This window comes from Anser brachyrhynchus, assembly GCF_964034855.1.
Source record: "Anser brachyrhynchus genome assembly, chromosome: 2".
NCBI lineage: Eukaryota > Metazoa > Chordata > Aves > Anseriformes > Anatidae > Anser > Anser brachyrhynchus.
In genome coordinates, this window is record NC_137695.1 from 46,462,277 (window position 1) to 46,487,110 (window position 24,834).

General features: G+C 39.7%; 1 protein-coding gene across 8 annotated transcripts in view; it reads left to right on the forward strand.

The window, feature by feature from the left end:
- TMEM108 (transmembrane protein 108) overlaps positions 1-24,834 on the forward strand; it is a 276,598-nt gene that overhangs the window by 99,510 nt on the left and 152,254 nt on the right. For 3 of the 8 annotated variants that reach the window (XM_080583501.1, XM_080583500.1, XM_080583502.1), the window contains exon 1: positions 21,109-21,976. The exons of 2 other annotated variants lie outside the window; for them this stretch is intronic. The gene's annotated coding sequence lies outside the window, so the exon portion shown is untranslated. Of the gene's footprint in view, positions 1-21,108; positions 21,977-22,014; positions 22,625-23,706; positions 23,823-24,834 lie in introns of those variants that run through there. 3 more of the 8 variants (XM_080583503.1, XM_080583504.1, XM_080583498.1) reach the window with 3 other exon arrangements.

The following is a 24,834-nucleotide window of genomic DNA, read 5'->3' on the forward strand; positions in this document are numbered from 1 at the left end:
AAGAGGACTAGGTTTGTTGTGCAGAAGAGATGTGGTTCGGTTGCTCTCCCATCAGAAAGGTATGCTGGATTCCATTCTGGTGGCTTTTTGCCCAAAATCTCTAAAGTTTCAGGAACATAATCACCAAATTCATCTTTTATCCAGTCTTTCAGGATCAAAACAACATTTGCATTTGAAATGTCAGTAAATTCTTAATCCATCTGCATAATTTCAGACTGGCTACGTGGTTACCAGCAGCAACCTTTGATGTGCCCTTTGACTTCAAGGCTGTGCTGTCAATGCCATTCCTTCTCTAGGTGTGTGCAGGCTACTTAACTAGTTCTATCAGTTTAATAACAGAAAACAGGGGATGTGTGACTATCACAGATCTGCAGATGATGATGCACAGGATATTAGCTGAATTCTTGCTTATATTTACTGCTTAGCTTGCTTATATTTACTGCTCCACTTTCGTGGTTTGGAAACGTCCCTCTCCTTTTAAGTATCTTTTATTGGAGCCAGAGCTGATGTAGGCTGATTAACATAAAAGGCAAACTGCAGGATGTTAAAAGGTCTCAAAATAATATTTAGGGCCTAAAAAAAAATATTATGATGTCATAACTGTCACATACATATGTTGCCATGTATCCATTTTTATACAAGTAGTTTCATACTTAAAATGTCCTTTAGCTAAAAGTTTTGAAAGTGCATGCCTATAATCTATCATTTACACCTTTATTCAGACACATAAATAAAAATACATGACTACACATAAATAAAGTCTTGGCCTTTAGGCTCAGAGCTTGCATGATGCCTGGTCATTCTGTAAATGACATTTCTTACTTTGAACAGTTATAGAGGGTCAGACAAGAAGATGATCATCCCTGGTGTCTTTGGCAGTGTCCAACAGTGGATACTTTAGAGAGAATATTAAAAAATGACAGACATATAGTAACACTTGTATCAGTACATCCTCCAAGCCTCTGTCAGTTTAACACATTAGATACACCTCTCGGGTTGGAGTTTGCATCTGCAATATCATCTGGTAGCCAGTTAAGGATTTTTCTTGCATAACTTTATCTAATCATTTTCTGCATCTCTCCACAAATTCTTCTCTGGTGGCCATGAGTTCCGCTGTTGAATTATTGATTGTGTTAAATTGTTCTTCTCTTTTGTTTCTCATTTAAGTCCCTGGATTTAAAAATAGTAGTGTGGCAAGGTGGATCCCTCCTGGTCTTTAATTATTGCTTCAATATTTTAAGAATTATTTGAGTGCAATTTCAGCTTGGAAAAAATATGGTTCTTTTCTTTCTAATAGTTCTTTAGTGCTAACTAGGCCAAACTTTCCTCTCGTGTAGATATGCTAGCTGCCAGGAGGCAGACAATGACAGTACCATATGTCAGTTTGTAATGTTCCCAGGTGGTAGGTAAATGATTTCCAAATACAGGAACAGATTGGTGAGCTTTTAGACTCCTTGCTCTCTGAGGAAACATATTTCCTATGTAGCTCACTGTTGCAAAAGCAAGACAATTTCTTAAATATTCTTAAATCATTTTTTCTTAAAATGGTAAAATTAGAACACATCTGAACGTCAGGTAAATTAGCATAAATAAATTAATCCTCAATAGGCGAATGTATTGCAGGAGCTCATAAATCTCTTCACTTTCTGTCTTCTGTGATACTAGCATGCATGGTTTTTAGAATTTATGCTTCTGATAAACAGGAATCCTCTGATTCCTAGTAGAGATATGTAAGCAGACTCATAAAGTGAAAGTGGTGTTTGTTAATTGTACACCAGTACCTTTTAAAGTTAGCAAGGATTACCTGTCTAATCTACATAGCAAATTTTAGCACAAGGCAAATAATACATTTGCTGCTGGCCTCACGATGCCAAACCTACTATTCTTCCTTAATGCATCTCCTTCACATTTGTGGTACTATTTCAAACTATTACGAAAAAGGATCATTATGGCACAAGTATGTCTTCGAATTTTAAACTATCTGTTCTTCCTGCTAGGAAGAACACACATATTTGGGTAAAGCTGAAGATAAGCAGGATTCTAAAGTTCCTCTTCAAATCAAGAAAAGCAGGACAGCAAGACTGTATCTCTCACGTGTAAGGTGTTCAACTTGACCTAAATAATTTGCATCCTGCATGCCTCTCATTTTTCTCTTTATAATAAGAGGAACCAAACACTGAAATCTCAGTATTTTTCAAGCATTCTTGTTTCCTGACAATTCATTAAAGGCCTTTCCTCGATAGAGGCAACAAGTTTTAATTATATGGTGCTTTTAAGAATGCAAAAATACTGCAGTTTAATGAACAACAAGGTCTGAGCCCTGTATCATTGTCTTTATAGTTAGTGCTGCATCTAGAAAGAAAAGATTTGCTCCCCAACAAGATCTCTAAACAATGCAACATGTATGTAAAAGTATTGTCTGTGATATATGTGGCATATGCAGTATACAGAATGGCATATATGTTCAAGTGTTTCAATACGGGATGGTACTTGTGACTTCAGCACTTCAGGGTAACTAATCCTTCCCCTAATCCTATTGCTTCTTATTGTCTATCACATGCTCTTTCTTCTCTGTGCGCAGCACGCTAAGATTTTTTTCTGCTTCTTTACCAATCTCCTTTAATCAAAATATGAAACTGATATGGTTAGAGTCACATTTCCAATGCATTGTGTTAATGGGTTCCAATTGTTCAGAACAGATTCTGCTCCCTCCTCCATAACTGCAAGTAATCCTTAGGAGAAATCTAGAACAGACCAATATTTTCAGTAAAATGCCAGTGATGTTTGTGCGATGATACAAGGAATGAGAAAAGAATGATACATAATCATCTTCTGAAAACAGCCCTTGGTGTTGCTCAGTAACTGCTGACTGTTCAGATCTTGTATTTTTCCTGGGTACAGTAGTAGAGGTCATTGCATTTTTTATGACTATCTGCATGACTATGAGATGAAGGATGTGTAATTTGGCATCACTTTATCAGAAGGACGTCTGTCCTGTTTTACAGCTATAATTTCTGTCCTGTGATATATTTTTGAGCTTTAAGGTGATCAGATTTCACTTAGTACGTAGACTAGGGGAAAGCTGGCAGCTTATAAGCAGTACATTAGACATTTGACATCTACTTTTTCCAGTAAAAATGAATTAATTTTTTCTCTGCTAGTTTGCAGACGGAAAATTATTTTTTCAAAGTATTTCTGGATAAGTGCAAAATTCCAAGATTTTATTTACTTGTTTATCTTTCTAATTTTACCTTTAATGTATGTGGGACTTAGTCTGTTTAGATCTTTATAATAGAGAGGTAAATTAAGTCAAATTTTGTACCAGCCATGCACTGTGAGTTGTGCTGAATTGAGAAACTTGAATTTGGTTTCACATCCAACTCTCTGTAGTCAAAAAAATGTAATGACATAGAAATCATGGATTCTGGGTCAGCACACTCCATAAATATGAGGCAAATGTGGATTTGGAGGAAAAACAAATTTCGTTTCAGAGTTTGGACCTGATAGTTTGGATCAGGTCAAACTCCCTCTCAACTTTTAATTCAAACATGTCGATATGGTGTATCCTGCGGTTAGATCCCCAGAAATGAAGCACTTTTTGCTAGGCACTTTCCATTTTTTCATGCTTTGCTTCCCATCATGCTTTCACTAAATCTGCAATGCAAACTAAGACTTGATATTTAATATAGGGATAAACTTGTCTATTGCTACTGAGATATTGAATTTAAAGCATTGGAAATTGTGTAGTTTCACTTCAGTGCATTTTGCTGTTGATAGCATCTCTCTGTTTACTCCTTATATATTGGTAGTTGCTGAAAGCTGGATCAGAACTTGACGTCAGATCTCATTTCTTGTCCTTACTTAGGCAACCTTCTGGCGAAATCAATGTGAAATAAATAGGTAAGAATTTAAGCAATACTTCATAAATGGGTCTGCTGGAAAAAGGAGCAGTGTGTGGTATCAACAGGCAGTGCTGCTCTGTGCTCTCTCATAGCTGTCCCTGGTAGAACTACTCCAAGGGAGGACACATCTCTGTTAGTCTAATTCTCATGCACAGCCAGTGGAAATGCTGCACGTTGGATATGGCATTGAAGATAAAGGTTTCAACAGAACAATGAAATAAAGCAGCAGGCCAGGTGCTGGAAAAACAGTCTGGTTTTACTCCATTTGTAGATAAAGCTGTGACTGACTTTAATCATTTCATTTGCACTAGGAATTAATTAGGACCTTAAGGTTTGACCAATACTGAATAATCACTCTAATAATCTACAACATGCAACCTAGTTATATCATGGAAAGGGCAGTAATAATTGCAGGTAATAAATAACTTGGTAGACAAAACAGGAAGACAGAGACCTCTCATTGTGTTTTTATATGAAACCACTACCTTTTGATCTTTTTCCCTTTGATTTCTTATTGAAGAAAAGATAGTAATCGCACATTAATATACTGCCTTTCACCTCAAAGCACATCAAAAAGGTATACACACATAGTATCATGTGCATATAATGCCTGTGAGTGTGTGCCTTACATAAATATGGGACCTTTTATTTAATAGAAAGTAGCAAGGAGACAGAGGCTTAGAGTATGAAGTGAAAAAAAACTTAAAGTGCCATTTTAGATTTGTTGGGCATTTAAGTGTCTGGAATATCATTGTCCAGGCTGGGCTGGTCCTGGGAAAGGGATTCCTGAACTTTTTAGGCCATGTAGCACCACTCCCCCATGGCATTTATTGTTTATCAATGCAAATTGATCATCTTCATAACAACATGGTTGCACAGAATGGGTGCAGGTCACTTACTGTGGCCTCCATGACCCTGAAATTCATCTCATCAAAACCATTGGATTTTCTGTGATCTGCAAGGGCCAGAAGGATGAGTTTTGATTCATGACAATCACCCCCATCACCATTGTGGTGAGGGACCGCTTCAATGCTGATTTGCTGTGGTATCCTTGCAGGTCCTGTGGCTTTGGACTGGAGCTTCCACCATCAAGCACAGCACTGCTGCGGTCCTACTGAACTCATGGCCTCAGCTCTGCTGCAGGAGAGAGAGGAAGAGCATGAAGAAGTAGATGGGGCAGTGGTCCTTTCCTAGAACTGACTGCTGTGAAGCAGCAGACATAGCATTTAGGAACAATTTTGTCATTCTTTACCTGCAATAAGCATTATAGAATGCAACCAACGTAGGGGAGAATTGGATAAATCAGGATAAATGGCCTGAAAGGCACATGCAATGATGATAAAGGACAGTACGATCAGCTGTTGTGTTCCTTTGTGTCAGAATAGAAGCAACAATATGTGGTCACTCTAATAAACGCAGCAAGAATATAGAAACTTTATGTTACATGTATTATGTTTTCTTCTTATCCTTCTTTGCATAAGAGCAATAAACAGAAAAGTTTCAAGCTGCTTGGAAATAATAAATGGAGAACTTTGCAAAGATTGCCAGTGCATGGAGGTAGCAGACAAACTAACTAGTGGAGAATGATGTAGCAGAGTCTGAGGCAAATGGAGAAAGGCAGAGTTTGAGTATGGTTGGGGGAGGAGGGAAGGGGCACTTTTCAGAGTGTGCTCAGAGGCCTGCAGAAGTGATCGGAAAGCAACACCAATGTGAGTGGAACATAGACAGAGAGTTCACAATTGGATGACATCTGTCCAAGCCTTTCTTCCTTCTCTGGACTTCAAAGAAAACATCATGTAACATTGTTACTCCAATGAATAATGGGGCTAGAAAGGTGATTAGTAAATAACATTTGCTACTGTCCTATCACATAGATAATCATTTACAAATTCCTTTAATCTTGGTTATGTCCACTGCATTATTGTGGGATGATATAAACCCTGCCAATATCAACTTTGGTTACTGAAAAGCAATCATTTTCTTACATGAGCCATTTCCTTTTGGCACTGGCAGCACTTAAGCCAGACTGGTTTCCCTATCAGAGTTACTGATACTACTTTTTCCACTTGATAATCTTTCCCAATTCTATGATTTTACTAGATTAGCATTTTTTTCATTAGCATCATGAGTTACCTCCCTTTGCCCTATTATGCCATCAACCTGGGATATACTTTGGAACCATGAGTTCAGTGGTCCAGTAACTCACCAGTGTTTTACATACCAAGTGTCTTTTTCCTTTGATAAGATCTCTGTATTTAATCCCTGTGGTAAACATAATTATTGAAGTAAGGCAGTGTGTCTGACTTACAAAATTTTCACAGGCTTGGTATCTACATGGATAAGAATTTCTTGTTACTGTGAGGGTGAGAACACCTCAGCCAAATGCCTCAAAATTCATGTAGTCAGACTCAGAAACCAGGTGTATTTTTCCTAAGAGTTAGAACACAAATGTTTTAAATGGTCTTCACTGCTTGATGATACAGTATATCATCCAGTGGTTCCTCCAGGCTAGAAGGGTTTTGAAACAAATCATCAAGCCAAATTTGTAATAAGGAAGCAATAATCGCTAAAGGAGGATGAACAGGGGCAAAGAGACATTGGTATCCATGGGGAAACAGATCCTAGTCAGGGGCACAGAATGTGGGGAAATCTCTGCAAAGGGTATTGGTAGCATTTATTTTCATGATGTGTTCCCAAATAGTCTAGCTGAGTGAAATCATTCAGATACTATAAGCTGTAATTAATTTGCCTGTGCAGAGTTATATGCCTCTCTTGTTTTGCTTTGTTTTAATGTTTTAATTTTTGGTGGTGGTGGTGTTTTGGTTTGGTGGTGTTTTTTGGTGGTGGTGGTTGTGGTGGTTGTTTTTTTTTGCATTATTTGCTCTAAGGTTGGCATTGTCACTTTTCTCCAGAAGGAAGTTCAGATACCTCTGGGTCTTCTCTTCAAAGCTGTGAAAACAGTTCTAAGTGCAGTAACCAAATAGCCTTCCTACCATACTGTTTGCACTGTCATTTTCTAGCTTGTTTCTTGGCTTGGTTTCTCCAATCCATCACTTCTTTTCTTCAGAAAGAACCTTTTAGTAATTGTTCTATTTCTGGATTTTGCCCTTTTTTCACAGGTATTTTCTTTTCTCAGACTAGTTTCTTAGCAGTTCCAACACTTCCCATTTATATTTCTTCAGCTGTTACACCATGCCAATAGATGCATGCAGTAAACATCTTAACGCCACCCTAACCTGAGAGAATGTAAATCAGCACAGAGCCACTCAAAACCTGTCATGATCCCAATTTATGAAGCCCAGAGGTCTATAGATTTGGACCTCGATCACAGTCCTTTCACTAAGGAATTTGCAGCCAGCTGTGTGCATTGATACTTGCTTCATAAAAATCTCAGTAATTGTTCAGTTTCAGCATACTTCATCGTTACTTCTTGATCATTTTTCTTCCCTACTTTTTCTCCCTCTTCTACTTTATAAATAAAAACCTGAAAATATCATGCCAGTAAATACTCATTTGAGCAGAATGTGCAAGGTACAAAGAAATGCACTGTGTTTGTGTGTAGTAAAGAGAGACAGACAAGGCTTTTAGAGAAAGGTGTTAAACCAGCTAAATACAGTTGAGACAAACAATTAGGCTTCAGGCCCTAATGAACTCCTTTTGTGGCTGTAAACTTGTGCATTTCTTCCAAATGTTTCATTTGATATAGTAAAGGGACGTATCTCTCCTACAGACCTTGCTTTATCAGAACTGTAACTATGCTCTTCAATGCTTCATAGTTTCCTCAGTTCATGACTTGCTAGCAAAGTAAATTCCTGTCCAATAATGAATCAGGTACTGTAATCCTGCCAACAGAGGGGAGATTGGAATGACATGAAGGAGTGGGTGTGAGAGACTGGACTCAGAAGCATCCATGTGGTTCACTGAAAACTGTGTGAAGATTTAAGAATATACCTGTTCATCGTCCCTGAGACAGCAGTGAATAAATGTGTTTCACCAACAATCCAGAGAAACAACAAAATCCAACCCAGCATTATTAGGACTGACAGGAATAAGAGTATGAGAAAAAATGCAATGAATTGCTTGCTGCCTGTATTGGATAAACAAGTGGGTTATCTGAACAAAGATGGAGAACATAAAATGAAGCCATACGTCTTTCTATGCCTGATGGGGTAAAAACTACATCCTTGACTTATGCTGTACAGTATCTATTTACAACCATAATGCAAACTTAATGGGAAGTCTCCTGTAATGAGATGTGCCTTGCAGAATCTGACCTTCACTCAGGACCACGTCTTTCTATTCTAGCTTGTAGACTAACTCATGCAGTAAGGTTCTTGCAACGTGAATAAATGTGTCAGAACTGAGACCTTTATTTTTAGTAAAGCATGTAAAAATCAGAGATTTGAACTATAGCAGCCTCTTTTTGTCTGAAATATTTTGTGCAGTTGGAGGTTATTGTAGTTCCACTCTGATTTGATAAAGCTTTATGAAAATTCAAAGTAGGATTATATAATTCTATGTGTCGAAATCCACAAATACTGCTTCCATGCTGTATAGCCAGCAAACTGATAATAGTACTTACTGCATATGAGGTAAATAATTCCAAATTATTAACTCAAACAATGACTCTATAACTATCTTATTTTTCGAATACAAAAGTCTTTGGAAAGATTCCATTCATCTTGTGAGATTAGTCATTCCCATTTCTCTTTAATATCACTAATATTTTACCCGGGATCTTTCAAAGATAAAACAAATAGTGTTCTCAGAAGCATGTGAGTAATGGAAACATTGAAATCCTGGCAGATATTTTCTGAGGAACAGTTTTTAAAGCACCATAAACAAGGCAGAATGTGGTGGCAGAACTGTGTTCTTACAACTAGGATATAAAGGTTGAGAGTGTTAAAATGAGAGAGATGGAGTTGAACTGCTTCTGGCTAGTAAAGCAAATGGTAATTCACCTTTATTTTTCTGATAAAGAAATGCATAGAGGCTGCATCACTTTATCAGCATGTTGCAGTTGGTTCCAGTGACACATTCAGTGCATTCAATTCAGCAGAATCTCACACACACAAATTCTGAGCTTCTAGATTATCCCGTGTCCTCCTACTGTGCTACAACCTAAAAATAAACCCTTATTCATAGCAAGGTTTGTAAATCTAGACAAGTGTAAATCTGAACAAACCTACGTTTGTTTTTCAGTTGTGCCTTCCCTCGCATTACCCATTCAAAAAAGAGTAATAGGCAGAAAAAATACAAGTGTACTCATTTGTATTTTAATGATCTTGGCCAGGTTTTTAAGTTGGAAGAAGCAGAATCTGTCTAGTAGAAACTTTACCTTGTTGAAAAGGAAATCCCTCCAGGATGATTCCCATGAATCATCCCAGCTGTTGAAAAGAGAGGTGGTAAGACCAGGAAACCTGGTATGATCTGTGTCTTCCCTATTTACTTCTGTCATCAAGTTTTCTGAAGAAAATGGCTAAGTACTGATTGCTAGAGCATTCTTTTTCTTAAGTAGCTTCTTTTTTCACGTTTACTGCCCATACACAAAGATTCACATCTTTAATATTTCACAAACATTTGCTGGTTTGCAAACCGGTCATGTAAACGAAATTTGATTCTGACCAAAATGCAAGGAAAACTAATTCTGCAAGAGGATGCTGTCTGTTTCAGAGCCAGTACCAAACACACATTTTTCACAAGGGCATAACGTCCTTCCAGGTAAAGAAGTCTGATACAAAACTTCGGGGAATTTCCATCTTCTGAAGGATTTCTTACTCTTTCTGTACAACACTTAGCACTGTTGGTCCTGTGACTGGCTGGAGCATTTCCATGCTATTTTTTGTATTTCCTTAAAACTTCATTGCAAGTTTCTCTGTCTTATTTGCACAAAACTATTTGCATATCTGCTATAAAGTTATTTACCAAGTTTGCATTTTCATTCCATATTTCCTAATCCAGCTCAATTTATATGGGAAAGACACAGCTGGGACAGTCTGTTTGTATCATGCAAAACAGACATAACTTCAAAACGAGATGCAAACTTCAAAGTGAGCTGTTTCCCTCCCTGAATGATTTCTGTTTTATTTCTTAAACCTTCTCTGCCCTAAGTCAATAAATTGGCCAATTACAATTACACCCCAAGGGAAACTGTGCCTAATGTGCCTTGATCTAATGCAAAAGATCTCTCAGTTTTCATTTCATTTCCTCTTGTATCAGGGGCATTAGTTATTTATAACCAGGTAAAGATTTTTAGTCATTCTTTCTATTGAACAAGATAGGAAGGAAGCAACTGGTAAAGAGAAGGAAAAAACACTTTGGAAGCTATCAGCAAACACTTTTCACAAAGCAAAATTCTGATCTGTGTCTGTAATAAAGTTCCTGATCCCGGGAGTCAGCAGCAGGGCTTACATTAATGGCAGCTGGACGTTACCAGTGCAGAATGTCTTGTGATGCCAGTGCAGATGCTGAGCACACTGCTCAACAGGTCAGGGGGGCTGAAGGGATACCCTTGATATTAACAGCAAGGTCTTCTTTCTAGCCTGTGCTGTATAACACAGTTAGCCACAGTGACTACTGACACTTCTTAGGGCAGGAGCAAACCCAGAGCAGGAGCAAAGTTGCCCACAACACAGCAAGAAGCTATGTGTGCAGAAGAAATCTTTTTTCTCCTTGTTCTATTCTCCTTCTTCAGTGACGGATCCAAACAGAAAAAGGAAAGATTTTGAATTTTTAACCAAAATGAAATCAAGCCTCAAAGATCAAATCTGGTTTTGAACTTTCCCAACTACAGAGTTGACAGAATTGTCCTCCAAGACTTTTTTATAGTGATCTGAACTTAGGCACAAATTTTAGTGGCAATTCTGGTGGGATTGTTCTGGAATTTACCATGGGTAACAGAAAAAAATGCTTTTCAGAACCTGGAAAAATACACCTCTGTAAGTATGCATTCTACATGAACATCTAGCACATTTTATAAAGAATGCAATGGAAGTAGAAAAATACTGGTAGATCAGCATTATATAAAGAATTACTGTGACTTTATTTTTATTTTTATTTTTATTTTTATTTTTATTTTTATTTTTATTTTTATTTATTTATTTATTTATTTATCATTTCTGGTGGCATTCAGAAATAATTTGGACCAAGCTTGTCTCTTTAGACTAAGTTTTATTTTGCTCAGATGTATTCTGATCCCCATATGCTCTCTCTTGCCTTGGCTAGGAAAATAGGAAATAAAAACCAGGAGGAAACGGGAGAATCAGTTCTAGTTTGTGTTAGTAGTGATGGAGTCAGAGCTGCCTTTAATGTGGGTAATGTGAGAACACGGATTTTTTTCTGACAGCCCGACAGAGAAGCTTTTGTGATTGGAAAAGCTTGTAGTGAGTAATGAAAATATATGTATGTGTATATGAGCGGGTATGCGGCTGACAAAGAAAAATGGGTTCCTTCGCTCCTTGCTTTAAAAAACGGGGAATTGCAGCTCTCCATTAGGTAAAGCATTTCTTGGAGGAGATGAATAAACAAGTGCCTAACAAGCCCCCGGTGGACGTCGAATGGGGCTGACAGGAGGCAGGTGCCATGCTGAATGGCATTATAAATCAAAAGGCACTGAACAAATAAAAGCACTGGTTGGAAGGAGTTGATTATGGTTTGGCTAAAGGTTGAATTTAGTCTGTGATGAGGCTGAGGAGACCCACTGGAGGGTGGAAGGGTAGAGGAAGAAAGAGTTTAGAGATGTCTTATTGAAGAAATAATAGAGGATGAACTCCAAAGTTTCAGCTCTCTGACACGGTGGTAGTAAATAGTTACAGCTGGCAGCTGTCTAGGTGGAAAACCGTTACGTCAAAGCTGAAACGTGGTCAGTATCTCCTAAAATAAATTCAGAAAGAGAAGTTCAAACTTTTGAATACAAACATGTGCTGCATGAGTGCTAAAATTCCATGGACAAATTGTATTAGTCGGTCTTTTATAAACATCCTTTGTTTTCCGTTCGTTTGTTCATTCTTTCCTTCAATCCTTCCAGCATTAGCTGTAGTGGGAAAATCTACTGGTGGTCCTCTTAAGAGAAGACAAATGAAAAAAGAACAACACCAAAACGTGCACATTCTTTTCCACTAAACACAGCTCTGCATTACATTTCCTTAATTGATTTTATTTCTGAATGGCAGCTTATGAAAAATAAACGATATGCTGACTTATTACTCACTGAAGTAAACTGTTAACTTGTGAATCTGTCAATTTTACCTATTCCATTCCATGCATAAGGTGTAAGTTGAAGCCCAGGATCTTTAAAAACTTGGATCTATTTGTGCAGTCCTGATGGAGTGAGGCTTTATAAGTACTTTATAAGTACCTCTTCCCACCGTGTTATTACTAAATTATCGCTTTCTTATTTCTGCTGTCTTAACTTGTATGACTTGACTGTACAAACAGAAGCTTGTTGACTTGAAAATGAGCAGCACTGAGTTGGGCACAACTTTTGCCTCAAAGGATAATTTTTAATAAAGTAAACCTCATGAAACTGGATACATTTGCATAGGAAGAGAAAAGAATGAGGCAAATATTTCTGCTTTGTCTTGAAGAGAGCAAGGGTATGTAGGGACATTGCATTCTTTTTTGTTTGTTTCTGTGTCTGTAGTTCTTAACCAAATGCTTTAGCATTTCTGAAGTCATTATTCAAGCAAAATTACTAACTTCAAAGTCTCAGAATGTGGCCGTGGGCCTGAAAAATCATTAGGATCATCTTGGTTGATATGTCACAGCACTGTGAATTGCTAGAGGGTGGCAATAATAACAAGGTTGAATTTAGCATTCTAAACAGAACCAGACAAATAGCTTGGAAATGTGCATTTTCCATGGGCAAAGAGGAGGTTACGGGACAGACGGGAACACTGTAGACTTTTAAGTGGTCAAAGAAACAAATCCTTGCTTTTGATCTGAGAAGATGGCTGCTGATCTTGAAAAAATAGTTGACTCACACTGACAAAAGAGGATGCAGACACTATGTTGGAACTGAGGTGCGCATCACAACATTTATTTAATGCTGCACATGGACACATACACACAGGGACATCGTTTGCTGTGTGCTAGGCCAATTCAAGGCATCGCACTACGCCCCGCTTCCAAAGACCTGCTTGGGGTTGTTTGTTTTGAGAGAAGGGATATAAATCCTATAAATCCAGGCTCAGTGTCTGCCAACCAGACTCCTTACTCTCCTGCCACAAGGCTGGGTGAATCATTGCTCCAGGTTTCACAGCTGCAATATGTCAATTTTCTTTCCAAGGATGGGCCCGCTTGCCATCCCAGCATGATGGGTCACTCAGGGAGTGACCAATGTTCAGCCAAGCACCTTAAAGCATGGTGCATTATAAACAAAATCACCATGATTTAGGACCTGCCTTTTTCCCGGCTGTGAATATGAAGCCAAAACATTTGCTGACCCAGACTTTCGAGGCAAATTCCTACACGAGGGTATCAGCAATTGTACAGGATGCGCTGCGTGTCTTGTAACTGCTGTAAAACCGAGACAAGCTGGGTGGTACGTTGGATGTTCAGAGCTGACCCAGCGTGATGGTGAGCGCAGGCTGAGCCAAGCCGTGCCTGCAGGGTGCTGTCCCCCTGCACCGGCACCTGGCCGACGGGAGCTGCCTGGGGCTGCCCAGCCGAGCGCATCGCCTGAGCCCAGCCTCATCCCAGCAGGAAGCCCGGGAACGGCACGCTTTCAGACTGGTTTCTCTGATCACAGTGCTGTGTCTGGCAATTAATGTCAGAGTTAATTAATACAGCTAATTCATACCCATTAGGAGGTGGATAAATATCCACTAGAAATGCAGCTGTTTTCACCGTCCTCTTTTATTGATGTTACCATGGGTCAGCTGCCGATGTCTTACAGTTGTTACTGAGCCGGGATGATCTATAAAATGTAATCTGGAGTTTAAAACTTCTATTATTTCTCCTTTACAAGCCCTTTCTCCTTGCCAGTCAATCCGTCTTTACTTTGACAAATGCTCTCTCCGAATGCCAGCACGACCTGCCATTAACAACTCCTGCCTTCTGTAATATTAACAATCTCAGACAGCATAATTTGCACGGTGCTTAAGAAGGTTTTGTTTGTTTGTTTTATTGACATATAATAGAAATAGATGAATTAAATCTGGCCTTGACTGATCAGAAGCTTGTTGCGCAAAACACAGCACAAAATACAGTGCAGTCTGGATTGCCTCCAAATTGAATTACTGTGTATCAGGAATGATGAGGCAAATCTGGGATTTGATGGTGATTTGTATTGCAGAGCTATGGGCTGGTCTTTCCAGAAGTTTGGAAGAATGAAACGAGAAAGTCAAACACCTGCACCTATTGGAAATGGATGGGCAGAGGTTGTTGAAGAGGTTGGCCCTGTAAAAATAGCTAAGAAACTTTTGCAAGCAGGGATGAAAGCAGCAAAGGGTAAATAATTGCAAGCAGATGGAAAACATATAGACATCCTTCCTTGTCACCAAAGGCATTAAAATAAAAGAAAAGCTCTTTTGTTACTGTAAATGATCTTTTCCCCCTATCTGCTAGCAAAAAAAAAATCTAACACTCTTATCTTTGGACAAAAATAATCAAAGGAAATCAATAGACTTATAACAGAAATCATATGTCAGGTTTCGGCACAAAACATACTTATACCTCTTTTTTTTTTCTAAAGAAAATAGTGATATACTACTTGTTCAACAACACCTCACGTTTATATTTGATAACAAATAATAGGCTGATATGTTGGCCATGTCTTTTATTTGGATTTCTGGCTGAAACACTTCCACACTTCTACTGCAAGTTACAATTAGAAAAAGACCTTATTTTTCTTTTCCTTGCCAAAGTGAGGAAAAATGACTATTGTCAGGACATCAAGGCTGCTGTAGAACACTTCTGGAAAGCTGCTGTGACTGGGGGACTTCCAGTGGGGTCACAAAGGCAAAAAAGTAATGCGTGAGTGAATCAGAATCTTGAAGTATGCTTTGTAACCGAATGCACTTACTAATCTCTAGAAAATGCTGAGCTACAGAGAAGAGATCCAGCAGTCTCTAATTGGTTGTATTTTCATAAAACCAGAAATATAGTGCTACAATGTCAAGGAGATAATTTTCTAATTGGATCAGAGATGGTGCAAACAATTTTTATCAGACAACAGTTTTTAAAATCTCACTTCCTAGAGTTGTAAGTTATAAGGCAATTAGTTTTCACTAAAATGCAGTCCCAACCTTTGAGATTGTAAAAACATGGGTTTTCTTTTCCTTCACTCCCTGAAATGCAGAAATCAGAAGATGACAAATAACATAGCTTATTTTCGTTTTCTTTAATTGGAGAAATAGTATAACGAATTAATCCAGTTGCTTGCTATTTTTGAACCTGATTGTAATTTTATGGATCTTTACACTTAGGAATAAGAACAGCACAATCTTTGCAGGGGAACTTTGAACTTAATGGAGCACTTTGCAACTTAACTGCATGTCTCTAATGTTCACTGTATGCTTCATTTCTGCTTCTGAAAAAATCCATGACAAACAAATGCATCCAATCAAAGGTTCTGTATGCTAATCTGAATCCGGACAGAACAACTCCAAAGGAAAAGGGGGGTAATTTAGAAGGAAAAAGCAAACAAATTTTTTCTTTGCCGGTGTTTATATGACAGATGGTGAGCAGAATCCTGGGTAATCTGTTAGTCCGTGTGAGTGAAATCAATTAAGTTTAGAAAAGCTATTTATTGCCAGGGAGATTAAAAAGTAATTAGCAATTATAAAGAAATCTGTAAGGGTACTAATTATAATGAAACAGTGAGTTTAGTTCCTGGACAGGAGGGAGGGTCTAAATACAGGGGAAGCTTGTATCTTATCTGTTGTTTATTAAGGAAATAGCAAGCACTATCTTTTTGCTGTCATGGTGATGATCTCTGGAAAAGCCTCCTGGATTTTTATCGTGATGCTGACACAATAACAACAGCCCTAATACCAGTTTATTAAAACCCCAATACAGGATTAAGTACTTAGCTAAAAACATTTAGCAAGAGATAGGAAAAGAATTGAAAATCTTGCTACTTCTGTAATCAAAACTTTTCCTGCAATTCCTTTTATTACTTTTAGTCATCTACTTGTCATTGTAGTCATTCTCCCTCCTGATTTCAAGATCTGGCCATAAGGTACTTCTGAGAATAATTTTATTCGATGCCACTAAGTTTCTGCAAGGGGTACTCCCAGACAACAATCCAAAACTGTATTTCATTTGTTCCAGCCACATACTATTTTGAGACGTTCTTGCAGGAAGCAAATCTTTTTCTCGTTTAAAAAGTCCATTGTTTCTAGGTCTGCAAATCCTGTTATTGAAAGCACTCCTTCAAACATACCCGAAGGAAACTTACTTGTGAAGAGCTAGTTATGGAGGGAGGCTGGATGGTAAGCAAACAGCTGTGTTGTCGTGCATGGTGAAATGGAAGCTCTGCAAACAGTCCAAAGAGGTTCCCAGTGCGAAGCCATTTACCAGGTGACCACTGGTGAAGTTTGACTGCTGGAAAGTATGCATGAAACCTCAGTGTAAAGGTGATCACGGAACATTTCTATCGTCAATGTGGGCATAAAAAAGGGGAGCACCTAAGATGAAGGAACAAGCATCAGCAACAAAATGCTGGAGTTTATGGAAGATGTTGGTTTGTTCAAAAGGCTTATCATGCCACGAGGGGAGGTCTTCTCAGGCACTTGCTGTCCAGGGTGCCCAAGTTTCTTCCCTGCTGTGCCACTGTTGTTATTCCTGACTTTGATAGACACAGTAAAACAGTAACTGAATCCCCCACTGTTTTGGTGTGATGTGGTGGTGCCTCTTCAGGAAGATAGCTACGGACAATAGTGATTGCTTCAAACAGCAGTAAGAGTTCCTTATGGCTGAGGGCTTCTTTAATCTAGGCTTCTTTGTTGGCCTGTTGTAAGAAATGCTTTTCTCCATGTAAACTTCTCTCAGATGGCTGTGCTGAACAAATATCCCCTATTTTTACTTTCAGTCACCAGTGAACATTCTCAGAAATGTGTTTCATTAAGATATGGGTGAGGCACATATATCCTCAGCACCTCTAGTTTTGAATCATCTCTTCAGTGCCTTTGTAAAAAAAGAAAAAAAAAAGCAACACATCAATATTCTGAAGCCTGATAAGTAATATTTAGAGGACTGAACTGAAATAATTGCGACAAGCATTCAAGCATTGAAAATTTTATATTCTAGTGTGTACTTTTCAGTGGTATATTATAAGTTCTTCAGCAGAATACCTAAGAAGCTGCAGTCTTACTCAATGAATAGTACTCTAAAAATGTTTTGATATTTTTTTTTAAGGCTTAAGGTTTTTTCTTCTCTCTCTGAAAACTTTTAAAGCTTTGATAATTTTTTGTTTTAAGATTTTGTATTTTTAATCATAGAATCATTAAGGTTGGAAAAGACCTTCATGATCGTCATGTCCAACCATCACCCTACTACCAATATATTGCTGATTTTCCATCTTTAAGACATTAGTTGCTAATTAAATGTTTAGAGAGCTGGTATTTTTCTGAAATTCTGGTATGCTCATGAAACTGACACAAGAACAACTCTCCCCTACTGACAGCAAACTTTCTTGATTAATGGGCATCAAAACCAAATCTGTGAGCACTTTCCTCAAGCCATGCAACATGTAAGCATGTCCTATGTGTGAATGAATTTGGCATTTGTATCTGATGATCTTTGGATTCTTCTGTCCTTCCCTTTTCTTTACAAATTCTGGGGTGATGTAAGGTGATTGTGAGAGACAGAAAGGTATAGAAGAACTCCAGATACGAGGTGTAAGGTTTTTGAAGTTTGCAAACTTAATGCTAGACTTCCAGGACCATGTACAGGGATTTAAATAAGAATTGCTCAGTCTGAAAGCTGCTCAGTATTTATAGATTCTGTGTTTGTCAGTGAAGTAGGTGAATGTTCAATATGCCTGAAAACCAGACTACTTCAATGAAATATTATAAGCATGGATTTGGGGACCCATTGCTAAGTATAAGCTTAAATACAAAGGGTGGTAGTAACAGAAGGCTCCATTGCCTGCTGTTATCATAGCACGGCTGAACTCCCCATCAAAATTAGTCCTGTGAACATAAAATGGGAAGCATTATTTTTCAAACTTTCTAAATGGATCAGGCCAATATTGTAATCCTGAAAGACTGAAGGTCTAATATTTTCCTTTTTCTTCCCAGTATTTTATCGTTACTTTTATCCTATCTTTGTGAGGTCTTTCCTTCTCTCACGCTACCTGTGCTTCTTAGAACATGAATAATTTCATGACTTTGTAAAGACCTAGAGATGAATTAAATTTGAGATGAAAGGAAAAGAGATTAATAGTGAATGGGAAAAAGCTTTCTGCTTTAAAAAAAGTGACTCTAATACTACGCATTCACTGCCAGTGCTTTTTCGAGAAGTATTTATGATCACAGATGTTTATAAGCCAAGACATTTCTGTTAAAAAAATGTGTTTAAGGGGTAGTTCTATTTATGTAGGGAACACATCCATTACAACTCATCTCCGGGTTTTACTTTTAGAACACTGCCACAATATTTTAGTATAATTTATTAAAAACTTAATAGGCTGTTAGCTCTCAAGTTGTAAATGAAGCATGTAGGAGGAAAGGAATTACTGTACAGCTCCTGCAACAGGGAATAATTACAGTCCTTCTAGGATAAGAAGGGGGTGGAAAAATACTGTGTAGTAAGTTCTGTATACTTTGTCCTCCCAGTGACATACTGATTCAGCTTTAAAAACTGCATATTTATAAGCTCCTGGTGAACATTTGTTTCCTACCATGAGACTGATCTGTAGAGAGAGTGAATGGTTATGGTTGTGTAGGGCCATCCAGACCTCTTCAGCTCATCTGGGACACTTCATGGTTGTAGGTCTGACGGTTGGCAATTGCATCTCTTGTGCATTGCCCAAGAGAGCAGATCTTAGGGGCTTGTTTTCAAAAGAACTCTGAATATTTTGGTATTAATTTAGTTCGCTGGCTCAGGTTCTGTAAATGTTGTTTGTATTGCACCTACTATTCCTAGCTGAAAATGGGAATGTTTTTGTCTGTGAGCTGTGTTTATAAGTTGTGTCTGTCCCAGGAAGCTTGAAGTCAAGCTGGCCAATGATAGGAGAGAGAGATAAGAGCTGGAGAAGTGACCTGGCTTGTCAGAAAAATACGCTAGCTTGGTGGCAGGCTTGGGAAGAGGGAACAGACTTCCTCTGGCTCCTCCATAAATGTTTTATTCACACTGGATCAGTATGGCTTGTATACTTCATCCAGACCCCTTCAGGCTGATGGAGATCTATCAGGCTTCAATTCTCAGGGTGCTGAGTACTTCATGGATTAAGATGTTTTTCTCTAGAATTCATGTACACAGCCTCATTCATCCTACCTTATACCCTACATCCATTTCATAAAGACAAATTTTACTTTGTATATAAAATAGTTCAATTTGGATTCTGTATGCATTGAAAATTGCCATTTATTTTGGTTCAGAACTCCCTTTTTATTTTTTGTTACTTACAAGAATTAATAATGTCTTGTGCTTTTATAAATCCCATGATGATTTTGAAAATCTCTTATAACTATAGTTATAACATCAAAATGAATTTTGTTCCAGTGAGGAAGAAAATCCAATTCTTTTCATTTGTTCTGTATAATTACTTATGAATTATAGTGCCTCAAAGGAGTGACACTTTTTGGCTTTTCTACCAGAGACAAGCCATAACCTGTCTTTAAATTACAGATCTCTGAGGAGGCTGAACCTTCGCCTTCTTCAGAAAACATCTTTTAACCTGTGAATAACTAATGATGGCTGGTTAAAAAGAAACTACTAAATTGTCTTAAAATGGTTAACACCAGGTATGTAAAACACAGACAGACGAGTGATTTCTCTGAAATATGGCTTTCATATCTGGTCTACATGAATCCTAGGGTAATGTTTTCTCAGAAGTTGATATTTCCTACTGAATTGCACTAAGCAACTATAGAAGAAAAAGCTTTTACAGAACAAAATTGTTTTGAAAGTTACCAGAGCTGATGGACGTTCTGCCAAACAAATCCCCTCCGTGTGGAGCATAGGGGTGCTTTTTAACTTCAGACTAATACCTTATTCTGTACAGCCCAGCTGGAAGAGCAAACTGGTGCTCCTTTTCTCTTTGAATCTGGACCAGGGCTTCATTTCTGTCAAAAAGAAACCTGTGCTTCTTGAGCAGTTACTCCATTTCCACCATGGACTCTGCATCAAGTCCATGTCTTTTGGAAAGTCTATTGGAAAAGGATATAAAGCTATTATCCACCTCCAGTAATATTCCTGCTACTACCAACTACAGTGCTAGTAAAGGTACAGTAACTGCATAAAACCTGGAAAAAGAGTATTTTTGAAGGGCTAGCAGCAAGCAACACTTGCTCAAGGGGGATATGCTTGATCCCACTGATTGCTAGAAAGCATTACATATTGCAAAGCTGAACTGCACATTTACAGCTGGGATTTTCACATTCCTTGCAAGCTGGGCGCTTAGTGTAGGTGAAACATTTATTTTACAGATTCAAACCCTTTGTGGCCAAGTACTGGGGCATTGATGCTCTCTCGTACTCTGTAACTCTAAAAGCTGTTGACTATGTTACTGAGTCTATAAGCTGGCAATTGGTTTACTTTGTGTGAGTGCTATAAGCTGGGTATCCACCAGCTGGCAGACAGAACTGGGGAGGCTGATCTGAGAAATTGTCCTTATATTTGCTCATCCTACAGGAGGCCAGGAATCTTACACTTCCTAGCCAGTAGTAAGATACTCCATTATTACAGCTCAGTTAGTGCTTTGGGCCCAATTATTTCGTATGTTACTGTGATTCAAAAACTTAACCAACTTCAGATGTTGCCGGTTGCTGGTGTGTGACATGGACTCAGCAAGCCATTTTGTTATTAAGCATGAGGCAATTCAAAAATTTAAATACTGGGCAAAAGAAGAAAAGAGAATGGAAAGCCACAAAGAGCGCAGCAGTTGGTGCTCTTCCACTGGCAAAGAAAAAGTCTCATCGACTATTCAGCAGTCTCGATGTTGGTAATATTTTACCAGCAGCAACTCTTTCTTGGATCAGAAAGAAGACTGAGAAGTTTGGGAAGCCTTTGGGGTGAGCTGTGGAGTGCCCAGGCTGCCGGGGTGACCTTTCAGGTGTCCCATTCCTAGGGCACACTCGGAATTTCCACCGAAGCACCGGAGGATGTGAAAAGTAAGACAGACTATGCTGGAAGAAGACAGATGCAGCAGGTTAGTGTTTGCTGCTAATGACCATACAGCAACCGAAAACCCAGGGCAGGAAGGTGCGGCAGAAAGGCGGTGTTTCCACCCTACAGTGCATACAGGACCTCACAGACCAGCCATGGCCATGGTTGCTGAGGAAAGGGGAGCGAAGGCTCTGGGCTGTCAGACAGCAGGAGCTCCTGAGGGGAGCCCCGGGTTTGCCCCATGCCAGCACCCCGGGCGGCTCCTCACCGGCGAGGTGCGCCCACCCCAAGGCCCACCGGCCCCCCTCAGCCCCCCAGCGCTGCCCTGAGGGATCAATAGCCGATTTTTCACACCCCGCTGCCTTGCGGCGGGAGGCACGGCGCTGACCAAGCGCCTGCCGCGGCCTCCTGTGGGCGCCTTGTGGCCCTGCGGCCATCGCCCCCCTCACGGCCGCGGCTCCTCGCCGCCCCCCCCCTCCCCGTGCCCGGGAGCCCCGCCTAAGGCGGCGGGGCCGGGGGGGCCGTGCCGGTGCCCGGGCCAGGCGAAGGAGGGAAAGGGGCTGGGGCTCGGCTCCCCCCCCTTATTTTTTCTCTCATTTTTTTTTTCCCCTTTCCCTCCGTTCCGTGTGAATACGCGGTTGGGGGAGGCAGGCGCGCACCGCGAACAGCGCGGGGCTCGCTTCCACTCGCTCCGCCTGGGCGGGGAAGCCGCTCGGAGGGGGGACATGAATATCTGCCGCTGCCTGCGACGCCTCGCATCCCTAGCAGGAGGCAGGACCTTGTGAAGCAGCAGCTACCCGGTGAGTACATGGCTGCTGAGGCACCCGCCGGCTGCTCCTTGTCGCAGGGAGCCGTGGGGCTGGGGCTGGCAGCCCGCTCCTCACGGTGACAGAGCTCTGCAGGGAAGACGGCGGCCCTTTTTTAGCAGCTCTGGGAGCATAGCCCTAAAGAAAGCCTGTTTGTAGCTCTTAAAAAGGCAGTACCTTTTATCTGGGCGGTTTGCAAGCGAGAGCATTCGTGTATTTCTTTTAAATCGTAGGAGGGGCCAAGGGACTGTTTCAGGAAAATATTTTAAAGCTTACAGTGAATAAAGGGGTGATAGGAGAAGTAAGACAGCCCTGGGTTAGGAATTAAGGACTGAACTGACTTCTGCAGGAAGAAATGGGAAGGGAATTGAACTGTGCTGTGAATAAATGGCCGTGCTTGTGCGGCAGAGCTACGAGATGTTTGATCTAGCAGAGAAAATCTACCGGTCCTAACTACCCACAGCACCCGGCTCCGCGGAGGGAGTGCTTCGTGTGGAGGGGCATCTGCGGAGAAGGACACCGATTACAGCGAACAGGACCAATCCCTCTTTCTCCTATTGATAATTTCATGTTTAAAAACGACCCTTTTACTGCTTCAGGCGCTAAAGCAGTGATGGGAATGCGCTTGTGATGAGCGATTCGGTCATTTTACAGACACTTGTTTGCGGGGTGGGCATGGGAGAAGGGTGGGTTTAAGGAGTGCAGTTCAGGAAACAGATTTTAAAAAGCTGTAATATCTCCTGGTGTTTTGCAGCAGTACTTCTGGAAAGCAGGTGTAACTGTTCAAATCTATATAAAGTTCCCACTCCTACATTTGCAGTGTGACTTAACCAAATCAATTGCAGGAACAGCTAGCAGTATGATAACAGCAGTACTACCTGTATCTGAAAGTAATCTAGCAACTTTACTTAAATACTGTATTAATCAGAACTAAATCTGGGCATGCAAGCCCTTAGGTGTTGCCTACTTTGCTGTTGTCCCAGTGTGACCTATTCTTACCTGCTTTCTGTAGTGGATTTATTGTAGGTCCTAACCATAAAGTAACCTGTGCAGATGCAATGAAATAATTACGGTAAAATTTAATAGCAGCTGTTCTGATTGTGATGAATCATGCTAATCAGCTGTGTGAACACCAGCTATTCCTTTTAAAGATATTTGGCATTTCTAAGGATTTGAAAACAGCAAAACAGCAGAAATACCTTTAATCCTATTAAGAGTGATGGAATTTACTCGACCCTTTAAACTGATGTTTGCTAAATTAATGCCAGATATGGAATAGATTGAACTTTAGTCTTTCCACTGGAGAGATCAAAAAAAAAAAAAAAAAAAAGGAAGGCAATTACAAGTGTTACAATGGGAGAGAGGCAATTATGCAATTGTATACGGGATCTGCAGTTAGAATAGCATAATGCAGAATAAAATAAAACTCAGGCTTATTATTGAAAAGGCCTTTTATTTCTGCTAATAAAACTGACAAGCCAATATTATGCTAAAATAGCTGCAATAATGTGCATACATTAAAGATGTTTTATGTATTGACACAGCCTGCCTTGAAAAGTTTGAAAACACTGGGCAATCTTTCCTCTCCTGGCAACAGGAGGCAATATTGCTAAGTGCCTCTGCTGTAGCGTCTGCTCTGGTGCTGCCTTCCCTTGGAGGTTTTGCCAGGGCTGAATTTTGCCGTAACAGATAAGCTGAATCAGCAGGCATCATGTTCTTTACAGGCTGCAGCTGCCCATGGCAAGAGTTCAGCTAAGCCAAATCCCTTGGTGGCGTGCAACGTACCTCAGTTCCATCAATAAAACCCAACAAACTCATTCTCCAAACTAGCTCATTGCAGGTAAACAAATTCTTCTGTGAGGATAAACCTAGACCAGAGTATTTGACCGTGCTATAAATGGGATTAATCAGTTACCAGATAAACAGAGGCAATTAATGTATAAATAAATTCTAGTGTAGATACTTGCAACTGATTTATTCTGGTCAGAATTTATGGATCTGTGTAAAAATTATTTCACTTAATTGTTTCATGACATCCTTGTTTGTGTAATATGTGAGCTGCTATGTCTGGCCACACTTACTAAATAATTAAATGAATTAATAAACAAGAAATTTATGAATAGTGTAGTGTTTGCCTTCAAAGCTCATCCTGTGATGGAGCACAATTCAAGACAATATGGTGTCTGCAACAGATCTCTGTTGAGTGGTAAGGTGCGAATTTGACTGTAAAACTTAAGTTAGTGTAATTGGCACAAATTAAAGGGAACCGAAACCTATCTTTTCATTCCCTGAATTATTTCATAGGAAATCATGAGACAACACAGTTAGTGTGGGCTGACAGTATATAATTCAGCTGGAGGCATATGCTGGCCATGCTAAATATACAAAATAAATAAATAAACCAGTTAAGTTTTTGACTTAAAATTCACAAAAAGAAAGCTTCACGGTTCTATCTCCTGACTGAAAACTAAGGTATTCCTCACCCTTAATAGGTTAGAGGTGAGACCAGATTGTAATTTTGGACCCACTTTGTACCCTGTAAAGCTCTTCCAGTTTGAGTTTATGAGATACTAGAACTCAGGATGTTGAGGTTAGAGGTGTTACCTGTAGATAATTAGTGACATAATGTTAGGGATATGATACTCCCCAATGGTGATGGGAAGCTGTGATCCACCTCTTGCTTCTGGCTGACAGAGGAACTGGACTGTGCAGCACACTTGGCCACCTTTTTGGTACGAGTGTGATGCATCTCTGCCTGCTGGGTGTTCCTTGCTACTGGCTGGCTGTTTGTGTAATCTACAGTGGAAGCACCCGTGGCCTTTGGTTTGCTGATGGCATTGACTGAAAGAAGT